The sequence below is a fragment of the Pinus tabuliformis genome, chromosome 9, assembly GCF_031772625.1.
Source record: "Pinus tabuliformis cultivar Carrire ecotype Pingquan chromosome 9, CPIR1, whole genome shotgun sequence".
In the NCBI taxonomy this organism is placed as follows: Eukaryota; Viridiplantae; Streptophyta; class Pinopsida; order Pinales; family Pinaceae; genus Pinus; species Pinus tabuliformis.
Window position 1 is genome coordinate 989348747 of NC_142307.1, and position 11673 is coordinate 989360419.

Below are 11673 nucleotides of genomic sequence, written 5' to 3' on the forward strand. Positions count from 1 at the left end.
ACGAGGACCTTGGTCAAATCGTGCTGGCTAAGGCCCATGGAGACTGCGCAGGAGGCAAAACTAGTCATTGGAAAGCCCGGATCGGGAAACATAGGGCATTTCTGAAGCACGATTGGGCAAAATCCCTCGAGAAGGAAAGGCCTCGAGGCGCTCGGTCGCATGGAAGCCGGGAAAACCGTGGGGAAAGTGATAAGGCGAAAGGCAGGTCTCACGCTCCAAAATCGACAGTATATCGGGGGCATCCTTGGGTGGTAAGCGGATTTGGAGAAAAACAAGTGATTCCATTCAGCGCCCAACGCGTATTCAGCAGATGAGAGAGAAAACCACTGCTCATCGCACGCTAACGGTCAAGCAAGTAAATCGCACGAAATGAGCGAATGTTGTAGGATCTGGGTGCTCTAGATCTGACGGTGGAGATTGCACCCAATGGAGGAACTAGATTTGACAAGGGATTAAGCCACGTCACATGAATGTTTGAAGTCCGATTTGACTGCTGAATTGGTGGATGACTCATTCCACAATGTAACTGAAAAAACCGAACCGAAAGGGAAGAGCTGGCGTAGTTCGCGAGAGGACAAGTGGCCACTCCCTGTGAGCCTTTGATGATGATGCAGGTACAAGGAACTCCAAATGAACAACAGCAGGCGAACCGAAGGGGGGAAGAGGAAGTGAGCAGTTAGGGATGAATTAGCTTTAAGCCATGAACAGACACAGAAAGTTAGAGCAAAGAAAAGGCAGTGAAGCAAGAAGCAGAAAACAAAGAGCCGCGCTGACCTAAGGCAGCATCGAGCAGATAGAAAGCTTGAGAGGTTCAAGAAATCCCTGAGAGGATCTGTCGGGAGATGAGCACCACATTGGGCTCCTCCCATTAACGACCAGAGAGGTCAAGATCTGGTAAGGAAAAGAGTTTGTGCACTCTAGTGGCTTGGGGGATCCAAGAACCACCCTACCAAGAAGTATCTATTTCAAGAGACTCAAATTGAGCTCCTTATTGTAATTCTCTTCTTTAAAGACACAATAAAAGTAGGCCACCATTGAGAGCTGGACCAGAGACATAGCCCTCGAGGATAGGGTGAACTCCTTATTAATTGTTTTGTTCTTGTATTTTCTTACTGTGTTTCTCTTTATGTTTTCCATATTTCTAGTGTCTATGTATTTTGAAATATGATCGATCCATTGCCTAAAATAACATAGACACACACCAACACATGAGTCTGTAATACCTTCATTCAATAATTCTTTAACTGAGATCACTCAAGAGTGAATTTCAGATCAAGTGGTATCAAAGCTTTAGGTTGTTAAGGTTAGACAAGCTTGTGTTGGTTTAGCTATTGAATGCTAACTAGATAAAAACTCAAATTAGGAGAAGGAGAGCTGGTCAAAACTAATCCTGAGATTAGGAGAGTCTATCCTCGGAAGACAATGTCAGAGGAAGGTTCTATGGGGCCAAACCCTCAATTCATAGATAGTTTCCTAGCCATAAAGTCCATGGTAGAAGAAATGTATAGGGACTTTGGAAAACATAAGGATGAAGATTCATCATGCTCTAAACAAGACAAAGGAGAAGATGAGTCTCACTTCCATGACCACTCAAAAGCAAAAGGGAAAGAGGAAAGCTTTCTCACAGCTCCTAATAGCCCTGAACACAAAAAGAAATCATCTTTGATCAAACTAGATGTCAAATTTGATTTACCTATATATGATGGAGAGTTAAATGTAGAAAAGATGGATAATTGGATTAGACAAATTGATGTTTATTGCAGAGTGTAGAATATCGATTCAGACAAGAGCAAGATTCAGCTGGCAAGCCTACACCTTGGACGCACTGTCTTGGTTTGGTGGGAAGGTAGAACCCAAGCTGACATGAAAAGACATGGTAAGACCATCTCTGTCTGGAGTGAATTTGTTTCTGCAATTAAAAAACAGTTCTATCCATTAGCCTACATGCAGCAAGCCATGATGAGTTGGCAAACTATTCGACAGTTGAAAGGGCAAAGCGTGCAAGGGTACACTCAAGAATTTAGAAAGAGAGAATTGATTCTAGGAATCTCATTAGACTCACCAGAGACTGTTGAAGTACATTGGTGGTCTACATAGCTACATGAGGCACACCATCCTCATGTTTAATGCCACTAGTATAGATGAGGTATCTGTACAAGCTACTCATCTAGAAGCTAGAGGAAAGAATGGAAATATAGAAGTTGGGGGATCATCCCAACCCACTGCAAGCAAGAATAAGGGGAAAAGGAAGAAGAAATGGAAACAAATGAAGGCTAACACTACACAGAAGAGCAAGGCTTCATGCACTCACTGTAAAAAGGATGGGCATGATGATGAGCACTGTTGGATTCTACATCCAGAGTTGAGACCTAAGAAGTTTGAGGGCAAGAAGAAGAAGAATACTGCAACTATTCAGAAAGATTTGGGGTCAAACTCAGGAGATGAAACAAACATTGCAGCCACAGGTATAAAAGGTAAGAATTCTGAAGCATCCATTAGTAATTCTGCACAATCTGTTATTGATGAAGAAAATGAGAGAAAAAGACATGAGCTTTTCCATATTCGACTTATTTCCAAACATCAAAAGATTGATAATTTGTTTGATAGTGGCTCACAAGTAAATTTAATTTTTGAAGCAATTGTAAAGAATTTGGGATTAGCAACTACACCTCACAAGAAACCATACCCATTAGGATGGTTGAATGATAAAGCACAACTACAAGTGACTAGATAGCGCAAACTCAAGTTTTCTTTTGGGTCAGCATTTGTAGATGAGGTTGAGTTAGAGATAATTCCTTTGGATATATGTGGGATTGTTTTAGGAAGTCCTTACTTGTATGATAGAAAAACTATTTTCTATAGAGCTGAGAATAAGTATCTACTTGTTAAAGATGGAATCAAATACTTTGTAAGAGCTCATAAGCTCAAGAATAATTATACTCTCATAAACTTAGGGCAGATGAAAAGAATGATAAATTCATGCAAACAATTCTTACGGATGGTTGTAAAGGAAAAGAAACCTGATAAAACCAATGTATTTGAGTGCTGTAATGCTAAACAACAAGCTGATATAGAAAAGGTTGTTTTAGAGTATGATATCCTGTTTCAACAACCTAAAGGTCTGCCACCCAAAAAGGAAATAGTGCATGATATTATTTTGCAGCAAGATGCTCCATTGCCTAACATTGGAATGTACAGGTTGTCTGCTTTAGAGAATTCTGAAATCAAGAAGTAGGTGGAGGAGTTGCTCGAGAAAGGGTTCATCAAACCTAGCACATCACCATGTGGGTCACCAACCGTTTTGGTGAGAAAGAAAGATGGCTCGTGGAGAATGTGCATTGATTACCGAGCACTGAATAAGATAACAATAAAAAATCATTATCCCCTTCCTCGCATAGATGATCTTTTAGATCAATTGAAGGAAGTTGTTTATTTCTCCAAGCTAGACTTGCACAGTGGATACCATCAGGTCAGAGTTGTAGAACAAGATGCATGGAAGACTGCTTTCAAAACAAAGCATGGATTGTATGAGTGGTTGGTTATGCCTTTTGGCTTAACTAATGCTCCTGCTACTTTCATGAGTTAATGAATGATGTACTCAGACTTTTTCTTGATGATTTTGTTATTGTGTATCTGGATGACATTCTGATTTTTAGCAAAACATGGGAAGAACACTTAAAGCATGTTAAGCACACACTAGATGTTTTGAAAAGAGAAAAACTTCATGCTAAACTCTCAAAATGTGAATTTGGCAAAGCATCTCTGAATTATTTGGGTCATATGGTAGGGGGTGGTGAATTGAAGATAGATCCCTCTAAGGTGGTAGTCATTGTAAATTGGCCTAAACCCAAATCTGCTACAGAAGTTAGAAGCTTCTTAGGAGCAGCACAATATTGGAGGAAATTCATTTCTAACTTTTCCTCAATTGCAGCTCCCTTACATGCTTTAATAGGATTGAACAAGGTGTCTCAGTGGGGAGGCAAACAACAGAAAGCCTTCAACACCTTGAAAGAAAAGATTAGTACAACACCAGTACTAGCATTGCCTGATCTTCAAAGACCATTTGAGATCCAAACGGATGCTAGTGACTATTCCATGGGAGAAGTGTTGACACAACACAGTAAACCCATATGTTATCATTCTGAGACTTTTAATCCTGCAATAGTTAACTATCCTACATATGATAAAGAATTGTATGCACTAGTTCAGAGTGTGAAAAAGTGCAAACATTACTTAATGGGAAAAGAGATAGTAATACATACTGATCATCAACCACTTCAATATCTACACTCCCAAACTAAGTTGCAGCAATCAAGACACTATAGATGGATGGGTTTTCTACAACAGTTTCATCTAGTCATCAGATATAAAATGGGCATACATAATAAAGTTGTAGAAATGTTATCTAGACCCATTATAAATGCATCTACTATACTTAAGCATAATTCTGTGCTACATGAAAGCTACGTTGAACAATATGCTCAAGATATAGATTTTAAAGATGTATATGCAACTTTAAGTCAAGGCAAACGAGTAGAAGAATTGGATTATCATGTAAAGGACCGACTCTTATGCCATTGTGGGAAGTTATGCATTCCACAAACTGAGAGAGTAAAGATAATTAGAGAAGCACACACTTCTCTAATATCAGGTCACTTTGGGGTAAGTAAAACAGTTGCACGACTGCAAAGATTTTGTTATTGGCCAAAATGAATGAGACAGTTTCTAGATATGTAAGAGGGTGTACTATTTGTGCTAAAAGTAAGCCCAACAATAGAAAACTAGGCTTGTACACTACATTACCAGTTCCTTCTCACCTTTGGGAAAGTGTTTCCATGGATTTTGTTGGAGGACTGCCTAAATCTAGGAAAGGTCATGATTATCTGTATGTTGTTATGGATAGGTTCAGAAAAATGTGTATTTTGATACCTTGTAATAAATATATTACAGCTGAAAAAATTGCAAAACTATTCTTTGAACATGTATGGGTTCATTTTAGATTACCCACTTCCATTGAATCTAATCGAGACACCCGATTTGTGGGGAATTTTTGGTCAAGTCTGTGGGAACTGATGGACACCAAACTTAAGAAAATCACAACTTTTCATCCAGAAACTGATGGCCAGATAGAAGTAGTTAACAGGATAGTGATCCAGTTACTCAAAGGATATTGCAGCAAACATGCTAAGCTTTGGGATGAACACTTGTGTTATGTGCGGCATGCTTACAACAGAGCAAAACATTCTTCTACATAGAGATCTCCTTTTTAGACCTGTTTTGGTTTCACACCAGGGTCTCCTTTGGATTTTGTCTTTGGTAAAGACACCATAGTTGAGGGACACAGTGATGTGGACAAGGAAACTAGGTTCATTGAAAAAATCCAAGAGATCCACCAGGCAGTACAGGAATAGCTGGAAAAGAGCCAAGCCAAATATAAGGCAAGGCATGACAAGTATCAGATGGAGCATAGTTTCCAAGCTGGTGACCAAGTTTGGCTATATATCAACAAGGACAGGATGCAAGGTGAAGATAAAAAGCTAAAGCCTATCAGGTATGTAACTTTTAGGATAATTGAGAAGATTGGTGAGAATGATTTTCGCCTTGATCTGCCAGCTTACATGCACATCTACTCAGTCGTAAATGAAGATTGCTTAAGATTTTTTGAACCCTCACTAATTGAGGATCCTAAAGAGCAGAGTCAATTGCCTTCTATTGATGACATGCTACCTGAATATCTTAATGAATTGTAGGAGGAAACAGTTCTGGACAAGAAGGTGAGGATGACACGCAGAGGAGATGTTGAGTACCTTAGAATTAGGCTCAAGGGTTCAAAGCTGAGCAGTGAAAAGTGGATAGAGATTGGACAAGTGAGACAATCGTACCCTCACTTAGTCGATGCTTGAAAACCAACTTTTGGTGGTCCAAAAGCTTTTTTAGTGGGAAGGTTGTGATCTGAATTGGATCCATGAAGATTCTCACAGTACCATGACTGTATCAAATCAGGACAAAACTTTTAATTTATAAACACAGAGAGATCAAGAAGACCTTTAGATAGTGGCAGTTGGTAGCCAACGAGAAATCATGAGGACCTCGGTCAAAGCGTGCTGACAGAGGCCCATGGAGACTGCGCAGGAGGCAAAACTGGCTGTTCACAAGCCCAGATCGGGAAATAAAGGACATTTCTAATGCAGGATTAGCGTCATCACTGGGAAAAACCATCGAGAGGGAAAGGCCCTAAAGCGCTCAGTTGCATGGAAGCCGCAAAAACCGTGGGGTAAGCGCTAAGGCAAAAGGCAGGACCCGCACTCCAAAACTGTTAGTATATCGGGGGCGTCCTTGGGCGGTAAGCGGATTTGGAGAAAAATGAGCGATTCCATTCAGCACCCGACGCATGTCCGGTGGATGAGAGAGAAAAACACCGCTCATCACATGCTAATGGTCGAACAAGTCAACTATGCGAAATGAGTGAATGTCGTAGGATCTGGGGGCTCCAGATCCGATGGTGGAGATTATGCCCAATGGAGGAACTAGATTTGACAAGGGATTAAGTTGCGGCACATGAAAGTTTGAAGTCCAATTTGATCACTGAGTTGGCGGATGACTCATTCCACAATGTAACTGAAAAAACCGAACCAACGAGGAAGAGATGGCACAATTCGCAAGAGTACAAGTGGCCACTCCTTATGAGCCATTGACGATGACGGAGAGATAGGGAACTCCAAATGAAGAAGAACAGGCAAACTGAAGGGGGGAAGAGGAAGCGAGTAGTTAGGGATGAATTGGATTTAATCCATGAACAAACACAGAATAGAACACACGGAGAAGAGAAGAAAATGAAGACAGAGAAAGCGAGAGCGAAGAAAAGACAATGAAGCAAGAAGTAGAAAACAGAGAGCCAAGCTGACCTAAGGCAGCATTGAGCAAACAGAAATCTTGAGAGGTTCAAGCAATCCCTGAGAGGATCTATCAGGAATTGAGCACCACATTGGGCTCCTCCCATTAATGACCAGAGAGGTCAAAATCTAATAAGGAAAAGAGTCTGTGCACTCTAGTGGCTTGGGGGATCCAAGAACCAACCTACCAAGAAGTATCTATTTCAGGAGACTCAAATTGAGCTCCTCATTTTAATTCTCTGCTTTAAAGACACAATAAAAGAAGGCCACCACTAAGAGCTGGACCGGAGACGTAGCCCTGGAGGATAGGGTGAACTCCTTATTAATTGTTGTGTTCTTGTATTTGCTTACTGTGTTTCTCTTGTTGTTTTCCATATTTCCGATGTCTGTGTATTTTACAATCTGATTGATCTGTTGCATAAAATAACATAGACACACACCAGCACATGAGTCTATAATACCTTCATTCGATAATTCTTTAACTGAGATCACTCAAGAGTGATTTTCAGATTAACTACACACACCTGGGTTCACTCTGTGAGCCCGTGTGAGTCTTTACATTCGCCTTGTTTGTTCATTGCACTCAAGTCCATGCATGTTGATGTCTAAGTCATGCTTGCGACCATGTGTTGAACCTCAGAGTTACCCTCTCATTGACAACCTTTCTCACTTCTTTCCCTTGTTTTTCGTAAAAAGACAGATCCCCATCACTGATAAATGATAGATTTTGTGTCAAGGAGGACATTAAATGATTGACATGTTATACTTTTATATTTTTGCTATTTGAATAAGTTTTTGTAAATTAGCTACGGAACGCAGCCTATTCTGCAGCTAACTGTGTGTTCCGTAGCTACTTCCATGGTTTAGCATGTTACAGGTTTCAAACGAAGAAACTGGCCACATGGGCATCTCTGGAATCGTCTCAACATGGATCCTATCCTAGTCACCCAACCCAGATCGATAAAAAATCCAGCTCAATACCATAGTCAAAGGTGGAGTCAAACATATGAAACCTGGACAAAATAGGACTCTTTGTCTACCCTTTCATGGTTAATTAATAAATCCGACAGTTCTGTTGAAGCATTAACTCGGATCAGCCACCCGTGTCAACGGTTCTGTCCAACCACCTTATTCGACTTCAAGTCACCTGTGGCTAATCAAACATTTACGTAGTCTGGTTGTGATATGTGTAGACAACCTGTAGCTAATTTTCCTCAAAAGAAAGTTATGAATATTTTCTTTTAAATACCAGTTGTACAAAACCATAAAGGTTTCAAAGTTTTTGATGTATTAAGTTTAGATTTATCAGCTCTGTAATTTTGACTTCTGTTCATGTTTTATAATACAAAGTCTTGTGTTGATTGATGATCATTTGGAGGAGCATTTTGAATTAAGTTAGCAGCTCAACCCAGTCAGTTGCAGAGGGCCCCTACACTGAAGGAGGTTTTCTTTCCATTCGTTTTTTGTTCAGTTTTAATTTCATCATTTGCTTTTAGCAGTGTTTGTAACATAGGTTGATTTCTTGTAGTTTGATTTCTTTTAGTTCTGATCAGTAGCATAATATTAGAATTCAATTGTGTAGTCTGGTTTCTCCAATCCATTTCATAAAGGAAACGACTTTGTTTCTAAACAGAGTAAGATTGAAAGTAATGAGGATGCATTGTTGATTAGCTTACTCACTATTTTTGTTATTTATTTCCAAGTTCAGGCTATCAATGCACTGTATTAGTGAATTTTTTTGGTCACCATTTCAAGCTAATATTCATCCTAAACTAAATGGTTAAACATTCACTTTACATAAGGGTTGAAACCAATCAATTACCTTTTGCATGTTTTTATTTAGTTTTTTCTAGATCATGAAGTATAGAAGTTGCTTGAATTCCATCTCAAGGAGGTTATCTTTCAAAATTAATTGTTAGAGTAACCAGAAGTACTTCAGTTAATTTCATTCCCTATATTTATTTCAACATGACTTACAAATTTACCTTTTGGTTTTAAGAATTAGATTCATTAATTAGGATTATATGACAAGATAGGACAGATGCTCTATTTTTTTTAACTTAGATTTTGGCTAGTTTTAAGCTCTTGGGTTCACCTTTAGGAAGTTTAGATTCGGTTTCTCATAGTTCAAATTGTACATCATTAGGAATCAAAGAACAGAAACCCCCAAAACAATATAAAATACAAAACAACGAAGTAAGAAGGGTTAAATAAGCACATACAGTGCACTACACTTCATCATCTTACGAACCTCGGTTGATAATTTATGAAAATCAATTTAGGACACTAAATTGACTAATCATTTTGGCGTTGTTTCTAGGGAAGTGTAACTAGGTAAAGTTATCTCTTACATTCAAAAAAATTGATATGCATAGAGAAAGAGACTCTAGGGGTAGATTTATAGCTAGAGGCAGGAGTTCAATTCCTACAACACCACCTACTCCACCAAGAACAAGAAGAGATACACCTCCATCTCAAGCTCATACTCCCAGCCATAGAACTCCTGAAATTCTAAGGTCAGAAATCCAATCAAAAGAATCTCCTACTTCATCTACCAAGGCAGTCCTAGAGGAGAAAAATCTTGGGTCTCCAACAGCAGGAGTAGCCTTTTTCACCTCCACAGGGGAGCACATTTTAGTTGAAGAATTAGGAATACCTGGTGAGGAAGAAGAAGTAGAACCTCTCTCCCATATCACATTAATAGAAGAACTAGAGGAAGAGAAAATAATTATCAATTCCAAATTGCCAAAAGGATGTTCGAAGTTTTCTAGTATTTACAGGATACTATAGATGATTTATAGAAAATTTCACTAAAATAGCATCCCCACTCTTCAAATTACTCACCAAGGATTGTGAATTCAATTGGAATCCTGACTGCCAGTTAGCATTTGAGACTTTAAAAGAAAAAATTCTGAAGCACCCATCTTGAGAGGTCCAAATTTGAAACTACCTTTTCACATTTCAACAGATGCTTCAGATACAGCTCTAGGAGCTGTATTAGGAAAAAAGATTTGATTCCCTACGCCATCTTCTATACAAGTAAGAATCTGACTCCCACTGAGTTGAGTTATACTGAAACTGAAAAGGAATTTTTAGTTGTTGTTCATGCAATCAATAAATTCAGACATTATATAACAGGCTATGAAACCTTTGTTCATACAGATCACTCTGAAATTAGATACTTAATGAATAAACCTATTACTAATGGCAGAGTTACAAGATGGCTTTCACTCTTGCAAGAATTCAACGTTACTGTGCTAGATGGACCTAGAAAACAAAACATAGTTGCTAATTTCTTGTCCAGAATTCAAAATATCAAAGATGACACTCTGGTTGAAGATAAGTTTCCTGATGAATATCTTTTTGCAATGACTACTCAAACTCCTTTGTTTGCAGATATTGCTAATTACTTAGTCAAAGGGAAATTTCCTTCACATTTGTTTCCCAGAGAGAAAAGAAAAATCATTCAGATAAGTGCAAGATACTCATGGATCACTAATGAATTGTATAAAACGGGCCTAGATCTTATGATCAGAAGATGTGTTAGGGAAGATGAAATGCCTGAGATTCTTAAGGCATGTCATGATGAGCCTTGTGGTGGACACTTTGGTAACAAGAGGATAGCCTATACAATCATTTCTTTTCGATATTATTGGCCATCCATCTTCAATGATGCTAAAGAATATGTCAGGAGGTGTGACAGCTGCCAAAGGGTAGGGAAACCTGCTTCTTCAAATGAAATGCCACTACAAATTCAAGAACTCATTGAACCTTTTGAAAAATGGGCTTTGGATTTTTTTGGACCAAGGATAATTTTAGGGGCGAATGTTCGCCCTTTGGCGAAATTAAGGGGTTTTAAATTTTCAGTGGGCGAATATTTTGTATCATAGTAAATTTTTACAAATCACCTCAAATAGCCCACCTTATTTTAAGGGAGAGGGTAAAAAAGGTAAATTTAGCCCTTGAAATTAGGACTTACAACCTTCCATTCGCCCATTTTCAAGAATAGGTTTTATTTAAGTGAATCCATTCGCCCATTTTCAAGAATAGGTTTTATTTAAGTGAATCCTATGGGCCAAATACCATATTTATAAAAGAGGTATGGTAAATTAATAAAAATATAAATAAATGAGAGGTATGGAAAATAAATAAAACATTTTTTATATTTACTCCATAAGTCACCTTATATACATGTAAGGATGTAAACAAATAAAAATATAAGTAAAGTGGAGGTATGGTAAATAAATAAAATGTCGTTTTATACTTACTCAAAAGGTATGGTAAATAAATAAAAATATAAATAAACTAGATGTATCGTAAATAAATAAAACCTCTCTTTATATTTAGTCCATAACCCTCGTTCTATTTATGAAGGCTCAAGAAAGAGGTTTTATTTAAGTGAATCCTATGGGCCAAATACCATATTTGTAAAAGAGGTATGGTAAATTAATAAAAATATAAATAAACGATAGGTATGGTAAACAAATAAAACATTTTTTTATATTTACTCCATAAGTCACCTTATATTTACGAACACTCAAAAAATGGTTTATATTTAGGTGAAACCTATGGCCAAAATACTATGGGACAAATACCATGGACTAGATTGTTATTAATACCATGCAAAAAACCATTATTAACCCTAATATTAGAATTAATAAAAATAAAAATGGCACATGGTATTGACCCATGGTATTCACCAAAATGGCACATGGTATTGACCCATGGTATTCACCTGGAATGTAGCCTATTTAAATGGGGGAATTAAACCAGCATGTAG